The 6,887-nt window shown below is 40.1% G+C and overlaps 1 protein-coding gene and 1 long non-coding RNA gene across 2 annotated transcripts in view; one reads left to right on the forward strand and one right to left on the reverse strand.

Moving 5' to 3' along the window:
* The window catches only part of UST (uronyl 2-sulfotransferase), a 156,188-nt gene that overhangs the window by 47,688 nt on the left and 101,613 nt on the right, over positions 1-6,887 (forward strand). The gene's annotated exons all lie outside the window — the stretch shown is intronic.
* The window catches only part of LOC108447173, a 15,040-nt gene continuing 9,499 nt past the window's right edge, over positions 1,347-6,887 (reverse strand). Inside the window, exon 3 of the long non-coding RNA XR_001862583.1 lies at positions 1,347-1,458. This is a non-coding gene — a long non-coding RNA (uncharacterized LOC108447173). The remainder of the gene's footprint in view (positions 1,459-6,887) is intronic.

A 6,887-nucleotide genomic window follows, 5' to 3' on the forward strand; every position in this document is an offset into this window, starting at 1 on the left:
TAGGAAGCCCAGCTGAATAGATATGTACATGATTGATTGGTTGGGTTGGTACTCTTTGATTAGCTACTTCCAGTCAGTAAAGTTTGTGGGTTTCCTGTAATCATCCTCACTCTTGAAAGCTTGGTGAAAAGCTCAACGGAGTAACAGGCTATACAGCCTTCTGTAAGTTAAAAGCATTTTGCTTTTTGAAGTATTTGCCCATGTTTCAAAAACATTGATAAAATATGGATCATTTTGATCATCCCTTGGACAAGCCTGCTTATTCCTGAGGTTTGGGGTTTTTTGTTTTGGTTTTTTTTTTATTCCTGTAATCAAAACATGGGTGGGAATTGGTAGATCCCCAGATAATTCCTGGTATTTGCTTGGGGTCGTGTTTTGAACTAAGATGCTCTTGCTTTGTAAATCTCATGCATCGTATTTTTGGCTAAGTGCAGTTATTTACCCTCTTACAGCTTCATATCTGAACTGTGAAGTCTGCGGGTGTGAGTGAAATTTGCTGTGTTTTTGTCTTTCAGGTAGCCTCCATTCACATGACTTGATAGCTGCCTTCATTTAAACTAACAGATGGTTAAGGTCTATGCATGCTTTAATTCAACATATAGAAACCTGTCAGAATAAATCAGTCCTGACTCCAACATTTAAACTATTTCATTACAAAATGCTTAAAAACTAGAAGTGGTGATAATGCACGACAGTGCATTGCCTGGGGTTGAAATGACTGGTAGCTAATATGGGCAGTGTGTAGTTAGCTGTAGGGGAAGGCCACCAGCAGCTGATACGCACTGGACCGTAGCTGTTTTGCAGAGTACATTCCAGTATTTGTTGGAAATCGTATTAGTTTTGGCTTTTTGTCATGGCTAGGTGCCAGAGCTTTGGATTTTTTCAAATACCCATGTGGGGTTTTTTTTCCCAGTGGAAGAACTGAAAATAGCACTTGTTATCTGAATAAGGAATTAGCATCATCACATTTCAGGAGATCAGGGTACTGGTCTGCTTATTTCAAGTGAAGGTAGCAGCAGCAATTTTCTCAGTGCAAGCAAAGAACAAAAGCCTGGCTCGCTTCTGTACCTGAGTATTGCTGGTGTGGTTCTGGTTCTTCCTTGAAGACCAGGTGAGCCAGCTTTTAAGGTGTTCCCCTAGTAAAGGTTTACTTGACTGCTGAAGATTAGCAGTAGTTACCCTTGCCAGTGATATGAAGGTAATGTGTCTGGATGTGGTGGTTTCACCCTGGCTGGAGGCCAGGCACCCACCAAAGCCTCTCTATCTCTCCCATCCTCAGCTAGACAGGAGACAGAAAATATAGCAGAAGGCTCATGAGTTAAAGACAAGCAGAGATTACTCACCAATTACAGTCACAGGCAAAACAGATTCAACTAGGAGAAATTAATTGAATTTACTGCCAATCAAAATCAGAGTAGAATAATGAGAAGTAAAACAAATCTTAAAAGGCCTTTCTCCCTCCTTCCAAGCTTAACTTTATTCCCAATTCTCTACCTCCTCCCTCCCAGAAGCACAGAGAAACAGGGAATGGGGATTACTCAGGTGTTTCTGCCTCTGCTTCCTCCTCCGGGAGAGGAGGCCTTCCCCCTCTGCAGTGCAGGATCCCTGCCACGGGAGACAGTTCTTCATGAACTTCTCCAGTGTGAGTCCTTGCCACAGGCTTCAGTTCCTCATGAACTGCTTGCATGCGGATTCCTTCCACAGGGTGCAATTCTTCAGGAACAGACTGATCCAGCCAGCATGGGTCCCCCACAGGGTCACTACGTCCTACTGGGAAACCTGCTCTAGTGTGGGCTCTTCTCTTCATGAGTCAACATGTCCTTCCAGTAGCCTTCTCCTCCATGGGCTATAGGTGGATCTGTGCTCCACTGTGGACCTCCATGATCAGTAGGGGCACAGCTGCTTCACCATGGTCTTCACAACGGACTGCAGGAGAATCTCATCTTGGGCACTTGGAGCACCTCTTCTCCCTCTTTCTTCACTCACTTGAGTGTCTGCAGGGCTGTTCCTCTCACATATTCTCATGCCTCTTTTCTCTGGCCACAAATTACTTCTGTGCAATATCTTTTTTTGCTTCTTAAAAAATATGTTATCACAGAGGCTCTACTACCATTCCTGATTGGCTTGGCCTTGGCCAGCAATGGGTCTGTCTAGGAGCCAGCCGGTGTTGGCTGTGTTGGACATGGGGGAAACTTCTGGCAGCTTCTCACAGAAGCCACTCTTGTAGGCCCCTTCCCAATAGCAGAACTTTGTCATGCAAACCCAATACACAAACATAGGCCACTCCTCTTTGGTCCTTAGGCACCAAAGACTTCGCAAGATTGACTAATCCTAGATTTTTCATGAGTTCTAAGACAGATCTGTATGTGCTTCTCTGCAGGTAGACGCAACTTCCAGTAGCCCTAGCACACCTCTGGTGTTTCTGGTGTTAGAATTTGGCAGATAAAAAGGGAATACAGTTGAGCAAAACAACCACTGCCAGTGGTTCTACAATGCCAATGAAAGTGGGCTCTTCTCTCCTATTTCAAATCTCTATCTCACTACCTCCTGGCTTTTTTTTAAATAAACATCTGAAAATGTAAATTGTTAAAGATTTGCAAAGGGATCATTTGTTTATCCTTTTTCTGTAGATTGGTGTTTATGTGATACCTATAGATGAAGCTAGCTTGGTTTTTAAAAACACCTTTGAAATGGATGTTCATTAATGACTGATGGTGTTCACTTGATATATTTAATGTCTGAGCATTTCTGCAAATAAAGCGGATGTATTTTTCCAGTATTTGGACCAAATACTTAATCAAATCCTTATCAAATCTTCCCAAGATTTTTTTGCTCTATCCAATATGGTGAAACTGGCCTTGGAGGACAAAGGATACAAACTTTATCAGACCTACTGTTGTTATTGATTGAAAGCTTTTCCCTGAGAACTTGGCAAGAGCATCAGGATATGTCCCTTTTTCAGTAGAGATGACATATATTTGTGAGGGAGCTGTGCACATAGCTTACAGATAAATTACATTGAAGTAGTCTATTCACCTTTTCTTGATGGTTTTCCCTTGGATGCCTGTCATGGACCCAGCGTCTTTTGGCAGCTGTTTAGGTGTCAGCAAGACCCTATGCTTGGCATATGTGACAGTGTTTAAAAGCTTTAAATGAATACAAAAATGGATGGGGGTCAGGATCAGGTCAAAATGAATGGAAATAAAGGCATACGCAAAATAAATTTGATCTGATTTTATTGATTTAAAGCGGGAAAGTGGATAAATACTCTTTTCACCATTCTTTCAGTTCTTAGCTAGTAATTATGTGCTAATTGTTCATGGTTTTTTATGGAGCAAGCCTACCATAGCATAATTGAATCATTTGGAAAAGACCTCTAAGATCATCAAGTCCAATCCTTAACTTAGCCAACACCATGTTCACCCCTATGGGAAAAAGTAGCAGAATCCTTGAGTGGCCTTTGGTATGTATATACTGAACCCAGTCCTTGTCACTCTCCATTATCAACTAGATTATTTATTCTTTTTTATTCGACTTTAAATCTTACTAAAAGATGATTTCAGCATTGCCCCCTTTACAGTGACTTTTTATGTTCATCAGGTTTATGTCAGTGTTATTTTTTCCAAGTATTTTGATAGCAATGTTAAAATAACAGCCAAGAGCTGTATATTTTTTTTTTTAGTTTTGGTTATTTATTTTTTTAGTGGATACTTCCTGTTTCATTTGAGCTAGTGTTTTAGTTCTAGCCATCCCTTATGAGAACGTGGTTTAACCCTTCAGCCTTCTACAGTCTTAAGTGATGGATTTGTTAGGGATGAAGTGTTCGATTTAAAACCAACCAACCAAAAAACCCAATTAAAAAAAAAAACCAAGACAAAACCCCACAACACTTAGAAGCAAGCAAGATTTGTTTCCTTTTAGGTATACGCTCACTAGGGATTTTAAGAGCATGAATAGTAGTATATGTGTTTCTGATAGAGTTGAAACCCTCGGTTTAGCTGTAAATGAAAAATTGGTGAATAATCTTTAAAGCAATCCAGGGCAGGTTGGGAAGGATTTCAGTGATTTAAAAAATATTCTATTCTCCTTATAAACTGAGGAGTTGAGATTATTGTGCAGTGTACAAATTTTCAGCTAGCAAAAATTGTCAGAATTTACCAACACTAAAATAGAGTAATTTCCTATGGACACCAGATTCGGTACCTGGCTGATCAAATACTAAGAGAGAATTCATTAGGTGCCTTAACCATGGAGATCCTCTTTACAGCTTGAAGCACTGTTTTACAGTAAAACTGAGCTTTTAAGCCTAGTATGGTCAGTAAAATGCTATGATTTAAAAAAACCTGTGAAGTATTTCTCCACTTGCCTCAGTTTTTTACTAGAAGCGGTGTGTTGTGGTTTAACCCAGCCAGCAGTGGAGCCCCACATGGCTGCTCACTCACTCTCCCACCAGCGGCATTGGGGAGAAAATGGGAAGGGTAAAAGGTAGAAAACTCATGAACTGAGAGAAAGAAAGTTTAATAGGGAAATCAAAAGCCACACCCACAAGTAAAGCAAAACAAGGAATTAATTCACTGCTTCCCATGGGCAGGCAGGTGTTCAGCCACCTCCAGGAGAGAAGGGCTGCATCACGTGTAGTAGTTACTTGGGAAGACAAACACCATCACTCCGAACATCCCCACTTCCTCCTTCTTCTCCCCACTTAATATACTGAGCATGATGTCGTATGGTCTGGAGTATCCCTTTGGATATCCCAGTTGGGGTCAGCTATCCCAGCTGTATCTCCTCCCAATTTCTCAGGCAGCCCCAGTGTACTTGCCAAAAGAAAAGCACAAAAGACCTTGGCTCTGTGTAAGCCCTGCAATAACAAAAAATCTCTATATTATGACAGAATGTCTCAATATTTATGCTGTGTTCAGCACAAATGCAAAACAGCCCCGTAATAGCCACTGTAAAGAAAATCAACTCTACCCTAGCTAAAACCAGCACACAGTGTAAACTATTTGTAGAATAATTGGTTTATGTTCTTTTAAAACTGTGTTTTCGTTCCTTCTAAATGACAGTATCTCAACAGAAGAAAAATCTGGGTTTTATGGAGGATTTTCCGATTGTCTGCTATACGTAATTCTTTACAATCCTACTGAAGTAGGTGATGAATGATATAGCATAATAGTAGTATGGAGATACATTCAATAGTAGTATGGAGATATATATCTGTACTTATAAGTGTGAATTGGATCATAAAAATATTTGAATTGTACTGAAGCACGAATTTCTTTGTTTTGTTCATATTAATTTATTGCTCAAGAGTCTTAAGGATAAAACAATCACTTGATTCCGTGATTTACCAAAATAGAGATGATTACTTACTTTTTAATATTTCTTGAGTTTATAGTATATCAGAAAGGTGTTGATATGGGGAGGCTGACTGATTGTAAGTGGAAGTACAGAGGGACTTGGGAAATTAAAGCCAGATTGCCTGTCACAAGAAGATAAATCTTTGAGGGGTACTGTGCATGCTGATGTCCTGCAAAAATTTAGTAGTGAGCTGGATTTTACTAAGCCTGACATTTGCAGCCTTTAAATTTTGAAAGACTTAGGGAGACAGCAGGTATGCAGATTTAGTGACTACTACAGTAGTCTGTAGTTTTCATTTTATTTCAAAGACGCTTGGAAAATATTTTGTCTTTTGGTTGGTAGTTTAATTGCCACACTGTGTGTGTGGTTAAAGGTGAATCTTGCTTGCCTCTGGCATTAACACAGCAGCCTACCCACTGTTACCCAAAATGAAAAAATTGTAATATCACCAAATTTGCAACCTGTAGGTTTTGTTCTACGTCACATACTATAGCTAAAAAAGTACACAAGGCATAATCGTCACCATTTCTGAAGATAGTAAAGCTCTGTGCTTTCACTGAAATTTAGAACATAGTCCATTCTGAGATTATCTTTGTTCACCTGCAGATAATCTGTGCAGGTTATTATACGGCACATGAATATCTCTTAGAGATTACAGTTTTAGATTTCCAGCTGTCTAGTACATTCCTCTCTTCTTTTCCTTCCTTCCATGATAGGAAGGTTATTCATAAGCTAGCACATCATACAAGAAGGTCATGGCAACTCAATCATAACCACCTTCACTATCTTTTTGAGGCAGGACTGTATTATAATACCAAAATCCAATTGCATCTGTGTCTGGATGACCTAAACCTTCCGTGGAAAAACAAAAATCTGCCCTTCTGCCTGGGAGTAACATGATGGAATATCTTTTGAAACTGACAAATTGATTTGGTTAATCTTGCTAAGACTTGAGACTCAGTTGAGTACCACTCATGTTTCTACCACAAGTCTTATAGTTGTGAATGGTATTCTTAACTCCTGATTTGAAAGGATTTTCTTAGCTCTGATGTTTGAAGGAAAAAATCTGGAACTTGTGGTGCTGGGGAGTCTTACAAAACTGAAGAAAACAACCACCAAATAATAATTTTGAAAGCCTTGTGATTTTGAAGATGAGCTGGTAGGTCCTGGCAGCCTTCTACTCAGGCTTTAAAAAAGGATTAAGCTTAGTTCAGGAAACTGTAAATAGCAGTGAAATACTCTGATAAGAGCCATGATCTTAACAGATTGTGAATGTGCCTACACGTGGTCAAAAGTAGAGTCAAAACATCAGGCAAAGAGGACAGGTTTTCATGACTGGGTTGAAGAAGTCTGTGTGAGAGTGGCAGTATCGTGGTGATTCGGGTGAAGGAGGAACTTGGGCAAGTATGCTTATGAAAAGGTAGTTCTCAGGACAGCACCCACAGCATCCTGATGTCCTGGGGGAGTGTGGAGGCTTTTGTGGCTGGCACTACTGGGGATTTTCAGTAGATGCAAGGAGAAGCTGCCTT

The sequence above is a fragment of the Corvus brachyrhynchos genome, unplaced genomic scaffold, assembly GCF_000691975.1.
Source record: "Corvus brachyrhynchos isolate BGI_N302 unplaced genomic scaffold, ASM69197v1 scaffold595, whole genome shotgun sequence".
In the NCBI taxonomy this organism is placed as follows: Eukaryota; Metazoa; Chordata; class Aves; order Passeriformes; family Corvidae; genus Corvus; species Corvus brachyrhynchos.